The 20,345-nt window shown below is 46.3% G+C and overlaps 1 protein-coding gene across 2 annotated transcripts in view; it reads left to right on the top strand.

The window, feature by feature from the left end:
• Positions 1-20,345, top strand: part of TSPAN18 (tetraspanin 18) — a 223,270-nt gene that overhangs the window by 6,231 nt on the left and 196,694 nt on the right. The window contains exons 1-2 of one of the 2 annotated variants that reach the window (XM_039538226.1): positions 329-521; positions 2,295-2,352. The exons of the other annotated variant lie outside the window; for it this stretch is intronic. The gene's annotated coding sequence lies outside the window, so the exon portion shown is untranslated. Of the gene's footprint in view, positions 1-328; positions 522-2,294; positions 2,353-20,345 lie in introns of those variants that run through there. 2 annotated transcript variants of the gene reach the window in all.

Below are 20,345 nucleotides of genomic sequence, written 5' to 3'. Positions count from 1 at the left end.
GTGGCTTGCCTGTTTCTTTCCTCTGCTTTTTGCTCAGGTCATACAACCCATTGGAAGGCCTCCCACTTGTACACCTTTTCCCAGGGCAATGAGTCCCCAGGGGAGGCTCCCAATGTTACTGTCTGTTCATGCACCTGTGCACTGTAATGTATGCCTAATTTAAAACACATTAATGGTATGATTCCATTACAGCTGATCAAGATGCTGGCTGCAGGAACACTCCCGATGGGCTACGAATCAGCTGCGCTAGATAATTTATAAAGTGCTGTGGATCTGTTCAGAGCTCCAGTGTTAAGTAAGGCAGACACAGAGCTATTCATTATTAACAAGGCATTATGCATTTTGCTCAGCAAAAGTGCAGGTCTGGGATGAGCTGAGATCTGTTGGAGGTGAAGGTTTCAGACAGCCAAGTTTACTGTGTGGTTTCACAGATGTGTCCTTCCAAGTATCTGTCAGCTTTTGAACTCTCCTTCCCAGACACAGTACACCTCTTAGTTCTGACCTGGTTCGCCAAGATTCTTGTAAGTTCTTCACTTCTACTTTGCTTGGCTTGCATTTTAAGTCTCATGAAAGGAACTGATGGTGAAATTGGTTAGAGGGTTAGAGACTGGCATGTTGTAAAGGGACAATTTCCAGCTTCGCCCGGTGCTGCCCCCTATCTCTGCAATTCCAGTCCCAGGCTCCTCTCTTTCCCCCTTCTACCCCCCCCCCCCCCCCCTCCAAGTTCTGCAGAGGCACCGCAGTCCTGATTTGCAGGACTTCCTTGCTATTCTGGTCCTGGCCCACCTCCTCCCCCCAGCTATGTCAATGCACCTCAGTGCTAATCCACAGAATTTCCTGTTATTACAGGCCTGGGCTCCCCATCAGAGTTCAGCCAGTGCAACTAAATCCCACTCTGCAAGACCTAGTACATTTGTGTTTTATTGGTGTGCTAATGTACTATAGCAGCTATTGTCTGAAACTTTTCAAATGTTGTTGAAATTTTGAAGAATAATCAGGAAATATATGGAAAAATTCTGGGAATTATTTTCTTTCTGTATTTCAGTCAGCTCTAGAACAGGTTGACATTTTTTGAATTTCTAAAAGGGGAGAATTTTTCACTTTTTTGACTAGTTCTATAAACAGCTAACTTTCAATTATGATCCCATCAGGATGTGAACCCATGCCTCTAAAGGTGAAAAGCATGTGTACTAACCCACGGTGGACTGCACTATGTCCTCCCCACACCCAGGAATTCACATACATAATATGTGCATATGTGAACACAATGCGAGGTCCATTGTTGGTCATGCTTTACTTCTTAATGTATATATACACTCTCTTTCTTTCTCTGTCAAGAATCTGATGCACAAATCCTCCAGGTTCACACTGGGCTTGTAGTTTCTCTGGCAGGGAGATGTGCACTTTCCAGAGGCTATGCACTGAAATGTGGGGAAGACAGGAATTAGAACTGAAAGTTTGTTCCCTGAAAGAAGAAATTCTCTTTTTTTTTTTTTTAAAGGCTTTTTTTTTTTTGTATTCCCAAGTCTTTAAAAATGGAAGAAAAGTGCAGGCTGCAGAGCTGGGGAACTGAAATCAGACACCAACTCCAAAAGTTATTTATTGGCCTGTATTTTCATTATTAGAAATTGACTTGTGTGGGCTTCTTCCTGAGCAGCCCCAGCAGCGTGCCCACTCCTAAGTCAGGTTCCTCTCTTCCCATTGCCTCTTATTTGCTTTACGTGTCTCTAGTGCTCATGACAAGAACTGGACTGACAGCCGTGCACACTCAAGGGCTGTTTATCCATAGAACTGGGCAACTGACATGGTTTTGGTGTGCGTCCCTACCTGATTCCTTCCAGAAGGGTCAGGGCCCATTCAGTCCTTGGCTTCTGTGCTCCAGGTATTGATGGTGTCAGGGTGTTTTGTCCTGTAGACATTTGTCCCCCTAGGGACTGACCTGAGATTTTTGCGAGGAAAATTTAACTGGTGGGCTATTTTTTTTACACCAGCTGAGCATCTGGCCCAGTGTATCTGCATGGGAGTCACGGATAGGAAGCAAGAACCAAAGTGGAAACAAATAGCTTAGTGTGATCCTCTGTTAGACTGATCCATTGACTTGCTGGAAAGTGCAGGAGGGCTTCCACAGAAACCCATCTGCCACCTTTCTGATTCCTCAGAAAGGTTGCCAGGGCTCAGCTCCGTTAGGCTGGTGATCACTTGAACTTTTATTGATTGTGTTGCTGCGCAGCTTGGCAATTTGCTGCTTATCACTTCAGTATTTTTTAAACTAACTGGTGGCCTTTCACCCCCAGGCTTTGGTCCTTCACCTAATCTATCAACACTGGGACTGAGATCAAAAAGCCCAGTAAGGTAAGGTCAACATGGGCCTCCCTTACAACCTGTCCTCAAAGTGAGCCCAGATGGGCTGTTATCAGCACAGCCATCTTCAAAGGAGTTTTCTGTCCTAAAGCTGGCACCATGCTGGCCTTCTGATCCCTGTTCCCTCCCCCATTTCAGTGTAAGGTGTGAATGTGAAACCAACATGGAGAATCAAAGAAGTAGGATTCATAGTGTGTCCATCCATGACCAAAAGGTGGGGATATATGGGGGATTGGTCCTTATGACTATAATATAAGTGCACAAGTCTCTCCTGGAGGAGAACACAGGCACAAAGCACTCCTATTATTCTGTGCTATGTAGCATGCTGCTTGTTCCATCTGAGGACCCCAAGATATAATACAGCTGGCAACTGTGATAAGATCCCTATAAACTAAGGATTATCATCTCCTTTTACAAGGAGATACACTGAGGCACAGAGAGGAGGAGTAACTTGGTCCTACAGTGACTGGGCCAATGCTTTCCACTTGGTTTTAAGCCAGGTGAGAGTCACACTCAGCACCCACCAGTCCACACAGTATCGGTGGCCCTGGAGGTTGCTCTGCTTTAGTCTGATCAACAGTGGCTAACAGTGCTGGGGCACTAGCCCCCTTTTGTTCCTGGGGTGCTTCAAGAACACCCCTCACAGAGCTAATTAGGATGCTATGTGAAGTTGCTTTTCATAAACAAAGTCCTGTTTGGGCCCTGTGGTTTAATGGCATAATAGCTATTTTGTCATATGCCTGCCAAGCCACTTACCTTAGAGTGCCAGCTCCCCAGCTCTTCCTCTCACCTGACCCCGTCTCTGTTCACAACCAGCTCTCTCTGCCTGTATGTCAGCAAACGGACGCGGCTCACGCCTGGCACTCGTTCTCTCTGACCATGTTCTGTTGTTTGAATTAGAAGCATAAGAGATGGAGCATGTAGCCCCTGCAGTGACCCCACTCAGCACTTCTATCACCAACTGATTGAAGTGGCTCTTGCCAGCAACTTCTGCTTTCCAGATTATAACTCCTCAGTGATTTTTCTTAATCCGTTCTCACACTTTAGCCCTATAGCTGAAGAGAATGCTTGTTACAGGTGGGTGAAAAATGGGTGGGGAAGGATTAATTAAAAGGACATCAAATAAAATCTCGTGTGTGTGATGAAACTATATCTACCCACCTACTTAGATTTCTATGATGCTGTTGATTTCCTGTTACTGTGGTATCTGAATGCTTGCATACATATGAGGCCATCAGTGGGGGAGAACCCAGAGATCTTCAGCACTGAAAGCATAAGCCCCTACCACATGAACTAAAGGAGTAATTCTACTGTGATAAGCAAGCAGCAGATTCTGAGCCTTGGTGTGGGCCAACCACTAGAGACATGGGATGTGACTGCAATTTGTGCAGACATACGTGAGCTAGATTTAATCTAGCTAGCTGGGGCACAAGTAGCAGTGAAGTCGCAGCAATGTGTGAGTAATTACCCAGGATTTCAGGTTGACTGTAGAGCCTGCACTGAAGTCCATGATACTGCAGCTTCATTAACCCAGTAGCTAGATTAAAGTTAGCTTTGGTATGTCTACACAAGCTGCAGTCACACCTGTGTTTGTAGTAGACCTAACCCTCCAATGGAGCCTGACTCTTGGTTGCTTTGGATCTTGTAATTTATTTGTCAGTGCAAAGTGGTTGCAAAATGGTACCATTCTGATCTGGTAGCACCTTATATCCACTTTGCCCTGGTGCAAATGACTACTCAAGATGGAGGGCAACTGAATCTGACCCATGACCTGCAAATGCCAGCAACCCTATGGAAGGCTGGTGAGACCACATGGCCTAATATCACATTCTAAGGATTCTCCTAGTCAAGGACTGCCCCCCTGAGGTGGGCAAGGTAGGGATATAGGGCCTAGAGTTCAGAGAGATGGAGGAGGCCCGTGGAATGTTGCATATTGTTTGCAGACAAGCCCTTAGACTGTAACACTGTTTCAGGTCACTACTGAGCTAGACTGGATTGGAGTCCATGACCTAAAGGTGAAAAACTCAGCATTCAATGACCAATTTTCTGACCCAGAAGGAAGGTGCCTGGTTCTCTTGTGTAGTTGCAAGTCCTGATGAACATTAAATAGTTTTCTTCCTTTTGTTCGCCATCTATGTAGATGCAAACCCAGAGTATATTATAGGCAGTTTCCATTGTTTGACATGTCTAAGTTGAGCCTGGGATGTCTGTGTGTTTTTCTCCATTAGTCCTCTTGCTTTTAGCCTCTCTAAACATATATTCTATTTTATGGTGTCACATCTGACTTTTGCCAAAAAATAACTGTCTGTTTTTCTCCACCTCTAATGGTGATGCTGTGATTGCAAGGGTTATGCTGGTGGTGGAAATCCTGTGACTTGGACTCTTGACATTGGACCCTTTCCAGAAGGATGTGACTAACACCGAGAACAATTCTTTAGGCCAGATTCTGGCCTCATTTATGATGGTATAAATACCTGCTAATGTTAGAATGGCACTAGAATTACATCAGTGTGACTAACAGTCTGACTGCTGGGTGCTATGTGGAATTTTGCTGACCAGCAACTAAAGTTGCAAGAGCTTTTGAAAAAGGACTTGTGACTTGTGGTCTGGTGGAATGCCCATTTGGTCAAAGACTGGAAATGTAGCACAGTTTAGCCTGGAAATGAGAAAAGTTAGCAGAGTGCTCTGAGGTAACAACCATCAGGTGCTTTTTGTACTTTAGTCCATGATGTGATCCACAGGTACATAATAAAAAATGGAAGCACACTGGAAGGTAGAAGCAAACAAACTAAATCAAAATACTCCTTTCAGCAGTGTATGGTTAACCCATGGAATTCACTGATGCAGAAAATCAAGTAAATAGTTTGGCACAATTTTATTTCAAAGTGGGTCTAAGTGGTGCATATGCATTGTGCTAGGCCTCAGCACTGCAGGGAATTTCACCCACAGAGCTCATTGCCGCACAGCTGCTTACCAGAAAAGGTACAAAGCACATTTCTTGGGGAATAGACCTCTACCCCACACACCCTAATCCTTGTCACCTCTTCTGTAGTATCCTCCTGATCTCATCTCCACTTCTCTAAGCCGCCCTGTACCCCCCTCTTCTGTAGTATCCTCCTGATCTCATCTCCACTTCCCTAACGTTCTGATCCCAGAAAGCAGACTAAAACGCTTAACATTTCCCCTCCCTCCACTGCTTTTCCCTCAGACCTCACAATCTCCTAAGAACTTGCTTTATTAACAGTAATGGAATAGGATTGGTGGAGAGGCCTTGTTCTCCCAGAGAAGTGGGACCAGTGTAGACTGTCTCCTCCATATGGTAGCATATGCTTCTATGAGTTTCCTGGTGCATTGACCATCTCCCCCTGGCATCTGGGCATAGTGTAATTAGCTTTGAGAGGGACCCACCACTGAATTGCTGCCAAAGACCCCTTGAATCCTCTGGGCAGCCCTGTCCATCCCCCACACAGAATGTGACAGGCAAAAGACTCTGAGACAGCATTTTCCCAATCACTTCTTAAAAAATTCCATCTCATTCAGCCCTCCCCCTGTCTGTTGATTAAACCTTCCTTCCCTTTGCTACCCCATCTACACAGAGTCCCATTGCCATACTGGAGCAGGCCAGTGACGTCCATTTACCCCAGTATCTCATCTTCAGCAGTGGCCAGTAACAGAGGCTTCAGATAAAGGTCCAATAAACCCCATAATAGAGTAGGAAGTTTTATCCTAGCCATAGGCAGTCAGTGATTGGTTTATGGGATTATAGCCCTTATGTTTCATCCTACCTAAGGTAACCATGCATGTTCTCATTATCCATGTCAATGTTTAATCATCTTTTTTGAATGCTGCTAAGCTCTTGGCCTTGGTGATATCTGTAGCAGTGAGTTCCACAGGTTAACTAGCAGCTTATTTTTTAAAAGATGGTTTTTATTCAGTTTTAAATTCGTTGCCTTTCAGTTTCATTGGTTTCCTCATTGCTATTTGTCTGTCTGTTTTTCACCTACTTGTAAGTTCTCTCTGCTTACACAGAATTCTCATCTTTCATCTAACCTCCTCATTGTGGCCACTCAGGACTTTGTGGCTGCTGGCAATGAGACTCTTGGCTCTATAAACCCAAAAGCCGTCCCTTTGAACTACAGATAATCTTTACGAGCAGTAGAAGTATTAAAGCACTTACTCTGAGCTGCAGTCAGTGGAGATGTATGATCATGTACCTCAGAAGCAGAGCTGACATTCCAGCCAGAAGAGAGCAGTGGCAGCTCGACCACTGAGGACGTGATTTTGTTCAGCATTGGAACACCATCAAAATCTTTAGAATGCTTTTGTAAAAATAGGATTGTATGCAAATGTCCGTGTTTGAGATTGAAACCTGAACTTTTCAATTTGGGAAGTTGGGGTCAGGGGCGGCTCTAGCCATTTCGCCGCCCCAAGCACGGCGGCACGCTGCAGGGGGCGCTCTGCCGGTTGCCGGTCCCGCGGCTCCAGTGGACCTCCCGCAGACGTGCCTGCGGATGTTCCACCGAAGCCGCGGGACCAGCGGACCGTCTGCAGGGATGCCTGCGGGAGGTCCACCGGAGCCGTCTGCCGCCCTCCCGGCGACCGGCAGAGTGCCCCCCCGTGGCATGCCACCCCAAGCACGCGCTTGGCGTGCTGGGGCTTGGAGCCGCCCCTGGTTGGGGTAGATTCCTGGGGGTGGGTCTAATGGGTAGGGCACCAGCTTGAGATGTGGGAGACCCTGGTGCAAACCTCTGCTGTGCCTGATTCTAAGCAGAGTTTTTCCATCCCCAGATCTCTCTGCAACAGATCAATGCCCTAACCACCCAGCTATAGAGTGAGTCTCTAGCTCTCCTAGTTTCCTGACAAAAACTTTTAAACGGATACATCACAATGAAACATTTTAGCTTTGAAAACAGCATATTTCAACAACCTTTCTTATCTAAAATGTTCCAGACCGCTCCAGTGGGATCACATGTACACTAGCCAAGGTCTTACGCGTGAAGTTGTTGCTGAGAGATTCTACTGGCTTCTCCAAAGGGGTAGGTGAGCCAAGACTTCAGCGTGAGAAGGCCAGGAGGAAAGAGCTTTCTCTTTTTCACTTGTTACCCTCAGTTCCATAGTCAGGGGGCTGAGAGGAAGGCCTGGGACTTATGGTGGTGGGTTATACCCTGGATACCTCTTTGAAGTTGAAAGAAGGGATGATGTGTCCTGGTGCATGCATGGTAGGCAGCAGGAAAGGAGATGTTGGAGAAGGGAGAGAGCCTTCCATCTACTAGAAACACTTGGAGGTATGTGCAGTGGGCCACTCTGACTCCCAGTAAGAAGACAGCCATGAGTGGAAGCAGTTGTATTTTGCATACAGGCTTTTGCTGTGTTGATGGTGTGAGTTTACATCCTTTGCTATGTTTACTCTGCTGATGCAATTTACTGCCCATTCTCTTTTGTATGTACATTTGCTGGGATTGTGTGTTAATCCTGAGGTTTGTATACATTTCGTTTTCATTTTATGTCCCAGTCCCCATGTCATTCTAGAAGCCGAGCAAAAGAACTATTTGAAGGAAAAATGGGATTGCTTCAATCCGACACATACAAAAGCTAAAGAAAGTTGGAAAGTACAAAATCCCTTATATTCCCATAGGCTGTCAGTTCATAAACAGGGCTGGGAAAAGTCCTGCCTTTTCCTTGCAACATCCCAAATCGATCCCGGTGACTTGCAAAACTAATCTAAAAATGCAGCATCTTTGGGCTATCTCTGCTAGGTTTGGCTTCACTGGGAAGCCCAAAGAGTCATTGTAGCTTTAATTACAAATACTCATATACACACAACCACCCATACTGTGTGTTTTCTCTCTTCCCCCCACACCGATGCACACTGGAATGCAATGGCTACCAGCCTCTCAGAGCTGTATTTCTCGGTCAGTGTTTCAGCAATCACAAAGGCACAAAGAGATTTCCGCCTTTTCTGACCTCAAATCTTGACAGGAAATGCAGTGAAGGGGGAGAGAAAAACAAAATAGGAGCAAAGGAGGCTTTCTCAAGCCAGGGCTTCACTGCCTTTAATTTAAACCCCAGAAGAATGGGAGGAAGCAGCTTTCCAGGGCCACTTGAAGTATAGGCTTCTATTAATAACCCCAAGGCATTGTTAGGAGAAATTGCTGCAGCCATCCGGAATCTTGTGTCTTTTCACTTTGGGATTTGCCTGCATCAACTTCTCATTTAATTCCAAGGAAAGAATTTCTGGACAGTGATTCTCTGGGAAAATTCCTCTCTCCTTTTCTCTCTCATTCCCTTGATCTCCTTTTCTAGCCAGGAGTGGAAAACTCCACCTCCCTTATAGGCTAGGAGCCTCTGTTGCTCAGAGTCCTGATCAAAGAAATGTTGCCCCTCCTGCTACTCCAAGGCAGGAATGTTTGCCTGGTGTTTGTGTTACCGTAGCTCTTAGTGTCTTCAGTTATGGGCTAGAACCCCACTGAGCTAATGTCTAAAGCTTTCTATCCCAGCTCTGGGCTATTGTTTCCTTTTAACTCCATGCCCCCAATTTATTCCCACCCTAGAAGATTTTTGGAATGGACTTTGGTTGTTTTCTCACATCCTCATGAACTACTATTGTTTCTAAATATACACTGGACAAAGCCATGGAGAATAGTCTATGCGGCATAATCCTGCAGTGGTGTTTGTGGAATGGTAAAGAAGGGGCCTACAGTTTTAGGTCTTTTCCATCTCTAATTTCCATGGTACCTTGAGATGTTTAGGTATAAATGCTGTTTCAGTGATCTAAATAGGCACCATCTAGGAAACAACAGACCAGGACTCCCTGGGAGGCTGTTTCTCTCCTATGAGGCTCCAAAAACCTCACGGTCCTTCCTATCCTTGGTTCACTGGCATAGTGGTGCACCACCCCCACATCAGGAGGCGTTTCAGTCCTTCCCAATGAAAGGGCCTGATGGTAGTTGCAGGTGCTCAGCCCTTATTGGGATTTAGGCTCTTTGCTTGCAAATAGGGATGCAATATTCAAACAGCTGTTGAAAGGAGTTTGTTGGAGGAGATGCAGAGGCAGATGGAACAGACAAAAGGCACCAGCCATTGTGATGCTGCTGCTAGGGTGGAGTTGCTTGAAGTTTGCTCTTAGTTCTTGATCTTCACTTTACACTGTGGTGCTTCCTGGATTAAGTTAAATGGACAATGACATGTTCTGTTTTAGGCTGTCTGCTGAATACAACTCCCATAGTCACACTGGTCTCTCTACATTAGCAGAGCTATATTTAAAGCTAGGCCATCTCATCAACTTATAGTGCAATGCACTGTATAATTTAACAGAGAACAGCATTGCTACAGAACATAAAACTTCAATAGCAAGATGAAAGGGAGAGGAAGGCATAGCAAGAAAAGATATTAAATACATTTCTCTCCCCCCACCCTCCAAAAAAGCCCACAAGCCCTACAATCTGCTTTTAGCTGAAACAGCCAGCCAGGGTGTGGGTTCAGTGTTATTTCAAGTCCTGATAGTAATAACCTCCCTTAGCTTTCAAATCTGTAAACATTGGGGCTTCAGTGCAGTTGGGTATATTAGGTAGGAGCATCCTCACAAGGACAAAAATCCCTAGATGCCATCCTTGGAAGTCTATATGATCATACACTCAGATTTTTCACCAGATTCGGTGATCCACGGTGGGGGAGATCTGTGGAAGCTTAAATCCATGTTCTGATGTGAAACCTCTGGACTGAAGAGCATAGGTCAGATCTTTGGTCCAGCAAGCCTGCTATCCCGCCTCCAGCAGTAGCCAAGACCAAGATACTTCAATGGAACTCAAACCACCAGTGCCTGCATAATGCCCCCCACCACCCTTGCAGTGCTGAAGATAGGTGGGTAGACAGGTCAGGAGTTCCTTTCAACAGTTGTGACAATATTCTTACCCACTGATGGCTGAGATTTGTTGCCCTTATTTAAAAATGCCTTTTTAAAGTCCTAGGGTCTCGAAAGCCTCCGATGTGTCACTTACCTGTGACTTTTGGGACTCCCCCACACCCTGTGCTACTAGTTTACTGGCACACATTACAGGTGACTGATTTGCAATGCCTCTACTCTTCCCTCTTTCTCCCCTCCGCTCCCCCCGTAACTGCGCTGCTGATGTATTCTTTGGCCAGTAACCACTGGGAATCTGTAAGAGAATCCTGCTTTCCTCCAACTAGAAACAAATAAGTGCTGGAGGCCACTGAACCCTTTCCTGTATGTATGAGAGCTGTCTTTTGAAGCTGCAGTGCCCACAGTGGCTGTAGGCTGGACCCCACTCTTTGATGCCACATGAAGGCTGGGGGTCACTGTCTTTGACCTCAATAGATCAGAATTCAAAATCAAACAAAAAGAAGTCCGTAGCCACTGGAAGTGGTGGTGGTGGTGGTGCAAATCTACGATAGCATAATATTCTTGGACTAGAGAGTCTCCTGTTCCTGAAGGAAAGGAGCAAGAAGAGGAGGGGGAATAAAGGCAATCCTCCTGAGGAAAGCTGAGGCATACATACTAGTTGTAGTACAGCTCAAACGTATATGTGCCCTCTTGCCCTGGACTCGGAATCATTGCAACTGCTCAGACATAGACTGTCACATGCTTTCTGGTTAAATTTGAGGTCAGCATTCATTGCTCCCCATCCCCCAAAGGGAAAACCCATCCAATAACCTGCAGAGCATTTTGCAATGATTTTAAATGTGCAGGGGAAGGAAACCCTCCCCCAGACAGGGATAGCAGTCACGTCTAGTAATGCCGAATTTGGTCTCCCATAGTTATTCTCTTCCAGACGATGCTTTTTCCTGGGCTGTGGCATGGTGCCATCCTGTTTTCCAGAAGCCAGCACATAGACACAAAGAGTCTGGATTACGGGCCAAGTGTTGAACAAGGAGAAAATCAGCAGGTCTAATGGTGAAATTATTGATATTGTTTTAAAGCAATCTGGTAAATACAGTGGAATCAGCCCTATAATCTTAGTCAGAGCAATCCAAACAGTCATTAAGTCTTAATAAAGTTGAGTGACTCATCCTCTGCTGTAAATCTTTTTTTGATAATGATTTTACTTACAATTCCAGCTCTTCAAAAGTATGAAATCTGGGCAGAAGTGCGGGGAGGAGGAAGGTGTTGTCTCTGAATCTCATTCTGTCCTCCTCCCTCAACTCGTCTTCCAAGAGCTGCACCTGTGCACATTTTATTCCTACAAGAACAAAGTCTGTTGAAATATTGTGGATTTCATGATCAAGTCTGTGGGTATACAAGAAGCTGCCAAATCAGATCAGACAACTGGCCCAGCTAGTCTGGTATCTCACCTCCTACCATACTGCATCAGACCATTTGACCATTTTATCCTGGTACCCTACCTCGGGCAGTTTTCCAGTACCTGATGGTCCAGAGGGAATAGAAAACCCCATATCGCACCCAATTGTGCAAGGTATATGCTGCATGGAGGCAAATGGACACAGAAATTAGTCAACTGCAATGGAGGGTTGGGGAGGTATAGAATAATGCAGAGCTTTCTAATTTATTCTGTCTGGCAACTGTTTGTTTCCAAATTCGGAGAACACTTGCAATGGCTTTGAGCCGGCAGGATAGGTGGCTGTATACCTCTACTCCCTAGCATAGCAGCTGCTGACAGAGGCTAGTGTGGTGTGTTCTGAGCCTCGATGTTTTCAGAGCCTCAGCTTGCTGCTTGGCTTGTACCCTCTTCATGAATATCTACATCTGAAAGACATTTCCTTGGGGGAGACAGAAATAGGGGAAATGTGGGACATATGAGGTGCAGAGGCTAGAGATGGGGCCCTATTTCTATCCACAAACTGTTTTCAGATGTTGCCAGCTGTGCCCATATACTGAACCAAACCAGGATTTCTCAAACTGCAAGGGTGGCCTCCCTGACAGATTAAGGGAAGGGTTGCTGACTTTTCAGGGGCAAGAGTATATTTTATTGGTTAAAACCTGTACAGCCAGAAACTCGGTATGGAATACTTCTTACTAAATCCAAATTATACAGTTCAGCTTTTGCCTAACCCAAAGTGAAAATGGTCATGAAAGAGCAATTCACCAGCTGCCCTTGGTCATGAGCAGTCAAAATACACTGTCCAAGTGCTTCCTGCTGTATTTCATGTTTTCCTTAGTGATGACTTATTAACCACACCTGCCCTCCTTCATCTCCATACACACCCCATTCTAAAATCTGTTTCACAAGAGTGTTCCCTGTTTTTAGGGACGAACCACAGTGTGTCTGGGGAATCTGTAGACTAGATGAGCTTCAGACAGAGTGAAAATCTGCACAGGGTTTCCTAAGCAATAGAGACTGACCTCCCTCCGCAATAGCTCGTTTGTTCATTTGCTCTTCAGGAGCCTGGAATGGACAAGAGGCGGGTGAGTAGCAGGACCCCGGAGTAAGAATCAGAACCCTGGTAATGAGTCCAGTTACTTTAATAACCATTGCAGCAAGCCGTGATTGGAAAGCATGTGAAGTGGCCCATTCAGACCTGATCTCAGCCACTCTGACATCTGTTGTCACTGAGGCACCAGCCTGACTGGGTATTATTAACCACTTAAAGCTCTTTCTTTGCTCTGATGGGAAGTGGTTCCAAACTAAGCAGCTCTCCTTTGAGTGAAGTGGAGAAATCAGAGTGGTGGCTGAGAGATAGGAGCATCTGTAAAGAAAACAGGCATTGGAGAGAGGGGGTTGCACAGACCCCCTCGAATCTTACTGTTTGCTATCTTGATGGCTCTACTGAAATGAATTCCTTTGTGAAAAAATGCTCTGCCGAGAATGTGAAATGCCATAGCTTTTAAACTCCACTGCATCAGAAGCTACTTAAGTCCCTAAGCTAGATCGATAGGGCGTATCTCAAGGTGCCAAAGGGCAACTGAAGACCTAGATGTGCAGTGCCTTTTCCATCCTGAGAGCCAGTCATTTGGATGAGGTGTGTGTTGTACTAGTGAGAAGTGCTGGACTGACAGAGCAGTGAAGTCCACCATTTATCTACCGACAGAGTATGCTCCGCATTGCCGCTCCTTGCACCCCAACAAGTCTGCTTTTTTCCTTATTGTAAGAGATGAGGTCAGTTTCTGTGGTCCAGTCAGTCCTTGGCCTTTTTGCTGAAACTCCCAGTGACAGCACTTAGTATCAATTGTGATGAGGATCCTTGGCAAATGGGAGCAGGATTACACCTTGTTAATTTGCTTCCTGGGGGCATTGACTGAACAGCATTCAGATGGCTGTTTTCATCAAGCTCTACTGGCATGGGTTGGATTCACACTGGCAATATGAAAGGCTCTGTATCCCCTTGAACCAGCCAGGCCTCTGAATCGATACATTTCTGTGCTTAAAGCTCCCCTAACCTTGCTCCCTCCCTTTTGGCCCTACATTACACTAATTTTCAGCACGCATTCCCTGAGGGAGCACTGCACTGAAATAGTCTGGTCTTTGGCTTCTGAGTAGAGCTGTATGAATAACTGTGGTTTCAGTTCACTGCCAGGTTTGGGAAAAAAATGGTTTTGCTCAAACTGAAACCATGGCATTTTCAGTGAGTTGAAAAAGGTGTTTTCATTTGACCCAAACTGAAATGTTTTGTTTCAGGTATTTTTACTAGAAGCAAAGAAAATGAAGGGTTAGATTCACAAAACTCAAGGAGGTGCCACCACCACCTCCCTTGCTCAGCTGGGATGAGAAAGCTCTACTCTGGAGCAGAGACTTGAACCAGGTCTCCCTGCTTCTAGCAGAGTGCCCTAACCATCCCCAGCGCCTCGCAGGCGCAGCGGGCCGCTTGGGCGGCGGCTGCGCATTTGGCTCTGGTTGAGCTCCGCCGCCCGCTGCCGGCGCGGCGGCCGGGGGGCGGACCGGGGACCGGCGACGCTGCCGCCGCGGACGTCCCGGCGCCGCGCGCCCGCGCCCCGCCGCTGAGCCTGTTGAGGCGGCAGCGCCGCTGGTGGTCCTGTCCCTGCCTGACCTGCCTGTGCCAGGCCGGCCGGCAGCAGCGAGGGGGAGCGGAAGAGGGGACCCGGACGGGGACCCGCCGAAGGGGGCGCAGCGCGCTCCGCTGCTTGGGGGCAGCATTTCTAGAGCCGCCCCTGCTAACCATGAGCCTATCTGATGTTCTGGGGTGGCATTTCTCTGAATCTCTCTTGTTGAAGCTGTTTCACTTGGTATAGAATACTTGAATCGCCATTGGGCCAGAGAGAGTGAGAGCAACTCTATAGCCTGGGTTCCAGCCCTTGCTGCAATGAATATTTAAGTATTTATACCAAGTGGAACAGCTTCAACACGAGAGGTTGAGAGCCCTGCCCCAGAATACCAATAGCTCCTTCATGCAGGCAGGCAGCCTAGAGAGCTCTATAGAAGCCCAGAGCATTCACACAGGTACTTCTGCAAGTGCAGGGGCAAGTGGGCTAATACCTGCCTCTCTGAGACTTAAGTCTGAGGAAGACAGGACGGTGGAAAGTTCAGCAATACTCCCAATCCCCCCGCTCCTCCATTTTCACTGAGCCTCCTCACAGCAGCTGCTGTTTATTTTACATGGCTCTGAAAATGTAAACAGTTTGTTTAATATTCAAAGGGGAAGCCCCCAGAGAAGCTGTGCAGTGGAAAGAACTCAGGCAGTTGGGCTAGTTCATTGTGTGCGCATTGTAGAGGTGTGGTGCTGTGTTACAAGATGAGCAAGATGCCTTGTATTATGCCAGAAGCGTACTATGCGCATAACACAACAGTGGGTTATGAGACTTGTGCCACTGTGCGGAGGCCTGCAGAAACTACACATCCCAGCAAGCCATGCATCCGGGCTGCTTTGATCCAAGTGTCATATTGTATGCTGAGACCTGTAGTGTCCATGGGGATGTGGTAGTGCCAGGAGAGAGATGGGACTGGGAAACTTCATTCAAGAACCTGATAACAAGGGACACTGAAGGCTTCATGTAGTCTATAAGGTGCCACAGGACTCTTTGCTGCTTTTACAGATCCAGACTAACACGGCTACCCCTCTGATACTGAAGGCTTCATGGAGTCTGAATCTACCAGAGTTGTAGGTGTCCCCCATCCCAAAAGTTTTAAACTTGCATCCCCAGTGGGCGCGTTCTTCTTCTAATCCTGCTCTCCTCAGATCCCTGTCCAGCCAACATCATGCTCAGACACACAGCATGTCCCACCAGGCAGCTAGTCATGGTGGTGTTTCCTTGTACTATCTAATCTGTCTATATTGTATACATCTCTTGCCCATGGTAGAAATGGATTTAGTTCAGTTTATTAATCAGTGAGACATCAAATAGTCAAGCTCAGTTGGTTTTATTAATCCAAGATTAGACATCCAGGATTAATCAGCACAAATACAGACAGGCAGAGGTCAAGATTGCTCTAATTTACTCTTCCAGGGATCAGACTGCAGCAGTCACCATTCTAAATGGTTTTACAGTTCTATAGGTTTTTATAGACTATTTGTTTATTTCTTTCTACACTCTGTGGTTAGTTGCGTAACTGCACTGTCCAATCAACAGCAAATTTTAAACTTGCGGTCAGTTGTCTAGACAGCATACGTTCTGTTCTGCCTTAATACACTCCAAGCATCCAACTCACAAAAGGTCATACATTTTAGCTATCAGTAAGTCTCTGTAGTAACTTAGCATCACCTGTTCTTACAATGCCTGATTACTACTTTGCAGTTTGTGGTTTACCCATATAACACACCTTAACCAATCATTTCATGTTACCCTTCGTGATAAGGATACAGTTGTGCTGTAGAGACCCAGAACAAAAAGACAACCCCTGCCCCAAAGAACTTACAATCCATGTATAAGACAAGGGACAACAGATGGATACAGACAGATGGGTGGCATACAAGGAAACAATGAGACAATATTGGTCAGCAGGATAGGCAGTGATCTCAGCACACCAGCAGCCTAATTATTACGTTTTTTGTAGGCCTCATGGCAAAGGAGAGTTTTAAGGAAAGATTTGGAGGAGGAGGAGGAGTTAGTTTTGCAGATGTTTATGAAGAACAACTTCCATAGGTGTGGGGCAGCATGGTTCTGAATGCTAACATGAGGGAGCCCTCATGGTGTATGTTGGTAATTTAAGGAAATTGAAAATCTACTGCTTCTGGGCTCCTCAGTGCTATCTTCTACACCCCCCCGCCCAAATCCTCATGAACGCAGTGACATGTTAGCTTCAAGGAAGCAATAAATCACTGATCTGCTGTTTCCATCCCACAGTGAGCTGCAGGCTGCAGCAATCAGACCCCTGGGAGTTCAGGCTTCTCCTGCTGCTCAGCTGGAAGGATTAATGCAGTGGGCCTGAGGGGGTTCCGCTTCAAATCCCAGCTCCCTTGCCTCCCTAATTACTTCCATGTGTGTTTGTGCAAGGCTGCATGTTGTCCAGGGTCTGCAGGTGGCATGGTGACCTTTGGGTTATAGGTGAGGTTTACATGCTTGGCCACATGTTACAGGAATGAGCTAGGCAGCCACAGGGAGAATGTAAACTTTCAGGGCCAAGAGCTGCTTCTTCCTCTAAAATGAGTGAAGATTCCCTCCTTCCTTCAGTTCTTCCTTTCCCTTTTCTCCTGTTGTGAGAGGAAGGGAATTTCTGCCCAGGGTAGTAATTAATGAAAACAAAAGCCTTCATGCAGTTTGTTCTCACAGCTTTGAGGCTGGTGCTGCTAAGAAATAGACATGAGTTGGAAGAGCATTCTGGATAACAGTATGCAAATGAGCAGCACTAAATATCCCTCTCTTTGCTAGAGCCTCAGATTGGGTACAGTGAGGGCCATATCTGCCCCATGCTGTGATTTCATTTGTCACTCTGTCTGACTGACCCAGCCAGCCAGTTGCATCTTCGTCCGGAAGGGGCTGTATCCCACTTTCTCTTTGTTTTCCTCCTGTGGGAAAGCAACGGAAGAAAAAGTCCTGCTGTATATGTACTGGGAAACAGTGGGCTAATGGGATAGGTACTAACTTGGGAGAGTGGTACTAGAGCAAGAGGAGAGGGGGAAATGTAGTCCTGTGAGTCCCACTCCACTCAGGGCCAAGGGTGATCCATCATTCTGAGTTGCATGCTTTTGCTGAAGGATACTGTGAGTAGAGTAGCTGAAAGCCCACTCAACAGTCATTGCTCTTGCTACTTTCCTTCCAGCTGGGGGACACTGGCACTAGGATAGTTGGGAGTTCCCCCACAACCTGCCTCAGAGATGCCCTCCCCATGGACATTGGGCAGATCCCAGTAATGCAGTAAGGCGACATAGTCAAAACCATCGTCTACTCACCTCAGCACCTGGCCCAGCAGCATATACGGTCTGAAGTGCTGGAACTCCTCAAATTTTGTAAAGTTATACTATTTATGCAGATCAGCAGGTAAACTCTGAGTTCCTAATGCCTCCTGCCCCAAGAGTAACAGACATAATGAGTCAAAAACGGAACAAAGACTCAACCCACACCCCCTCAACACACACTTCCACAGTGGAAGAGAGCAATAGGAACGCTTAAGGAAGCAACCTGGAATCTCTGATTATGTTTTATTTAACAAAAAGTCATCTTTGGGGTGGATTGATCACTTCAAAGGCTTTTATAAAATTAAAACTACACCCCATGGTAGGTTTTGGAAGAGGGAGGATAAAGGAGCTACATTTGCACGTGTGTGGTGGTCATGCCCTATTGTTTCAGGCTTCTGGAATGGTATTAAAACCAGAATTACCATGATCCCAGAGACTTCACTTGCCTTTAGGCATACTTGGGTCATATACCCAGCAAATGGAGGCTATTGCCGTACCAGAGAGGATGGCCACTTATAGCCTAATGGGTTGCGAGACATCATATTTTGCTACATTAGAAAAGTAAATCCTCCCTTAGGCATGAAGGCAGGTATAATGGACTGGTGGACCTGGCTGTGAATGAAGAGATCACATACAATAGACAACAGGCCCTGGAAAAAAATGAATCCATTTGGGACTGTTTCCTAGAACTGGTCAATTAAAGATCCCAGCAGGAGGCCTGGATGACAAGGCAGGAGATAAAGCCACTTGCTCTCCCCCCATCCCCTTTCTTTTCTGTCTCTGCCCTCTCATACCTTCCCTCTTAATTTTAATTTCTGTCATTAAAAATTTTGTTGTTTTGATGTGTCCCATAAAAATCCATGAGCTGGAAATATTAGGGTTAAAACAGGGGAATCTCAGCATTGTGTAAATACCTTGATTTCTGGTGGATAGTATTTTTTTTTATTTGTCCTGTATGCCAGCACCAAGAATTTGGTTGGTTTGTTATAAGGGAAATGTTTAATAATGAAGTAATATCCTCCTCAGGGACATTGAGATGACCCCAGACATGCCGTGCCAGGAGCACACAGCAGCTCCTACTGAGGCCCTTCTCAGCAGCACATGATAAATTCCAGAGATGTTCTCCCCAGTGGCACACAGAAGCTCCCCATGCTGCCCTCCCCATGGTGACCAGTGATTGATCACCTACAGGACGTGCCACACTCTTCCTATCCCTTGCAGGCCAGGTGGGGATGCTGGTGTTCTCCTAACTGTAATTGTGGCTTAGCTGATGCTGAGGGAGAATGTGTGTAGAGGACAATGTCTGAGCAGACTGGAGCTGTTTTTAATCCATTTATTTTCAAGTCATAGTGTTTGGTTTGGGCCATGTGGCATTTGTCTGATATAGGAAGAACAACTCTAATTGAATTCCCTGGGTCAGCTCCAGTTCACCCAGGGAGAAGGGCAGGCAGGCTGCCAAAGTGAAAGGTAGGGGCTGTGGATGACTGTATGACAAGAAACTGTCGAGGCTTTGGGTTCCACACCAACCCTCCTCCCCACCCCCAACAAACAAAACATACCTCTACCCATACGCACCCTCGATCCTGTGATGAACTCAACATGAGTGCAAGGATCCACCTCCACAGAGCTCATTGCAGGGTTGGGGCCTCTATTTTACAAAGAAAGGAGTACAATGAGCTCAACCTGTCATTCTGAGCTGTTGTTCCAATTTACTATTGATGAGCAAGGACTAAGGTTGGCTGGGGGAAGCTCTAGTTATTTCAGAACCAGCTTTTTTCAGAGGGGGGCACGCTAGGTAGCAGAGTAACAGCACTGACTGTTAGGTGACCTTTCAACTACTCCATCCCCTGTACGTTCCCAGCACAAGGGTTCTACCCTGCTGCCCCACCCTGGGGACGGGTGATGTGAACCTTTGAATGGGATGTATGGAACACCTAGCACAGATGGGGAACACAAGAGGAGACTGCACTTGCACTGCAAAGTAGAGATGTAATAGCTGGATCTGGAGGTAAAGGTAAAGCACATTATTATTACAAAAATCAATAAAGAGAGAGCCTTTTGTTTATCTGCTGGAAACTGCCCCAGGCTACAGACAAGGGCAAAATCTACAGTAGTCTGTGTGTGTTCTAGTGGGAAATATTTCATCTGCCCCAGTTACCTCTCTTAATAATCCATGTTGGCTTCAGGGGAAGCCTGTATGTACAGCGCAGAGCTAGCTTTGCTCTAACCTGATGCGATCACCCTACAAAAGGGAGGCAAGCTGAGGAGCCACGGGGAGTCCCTAATTGCTTCCCCAGAACACAAATTCATGATTGATTTGACAGCTTCTGGGGCTGACAGCAGCAGGAATATCCCCTTTCCTGATGTAGCTTTCACTTCAAATAACAGCTGGCTGCAGCCCTACCTCCACTAGCAACTCACCGGTGCTCTGAAGAGAGGGAGACAAACAGAAACACATGCCTTGAATGGAGGTGCCAGGGTGGCAACGTAACTTCATGGTGTCGTGAATTTGTCCTGCAGGCCAAATGATGGAAGGTGGCAACCCCCCCATGAGCTCATCTTCCTCCTCCTATAATTGCTCTTTATAGTTACCCCTCTTGTTGGCATGGGTGGAAATTGGTATGGATGAATATGCATGATGGAAGAGGAGGACCCATATGTATAGACACACAAATCCTCCTGCCTTCTTCTGGAGCTGTCCTATACATCTTATCTACTCT

This window comes from Mauremys reevesii, linkage group 4, assembly GCF_016161935.1.
Source record: "Mauremys reevesii isolate NIE-2019 linkage group 4, ASM1616193v1, whole genome shotgun sequence".
Lineage (NCBI taxonomy): Eukaryota > Metazoa > Chordata > Testudines > Geoemydidae > Mauremys > Mauremys reevesii.
The sequence above is the reverse complement of the archived record's forward strand: the minus strand, read 5'-3'. Positions and strand labels throughout refer to the sequence as shown.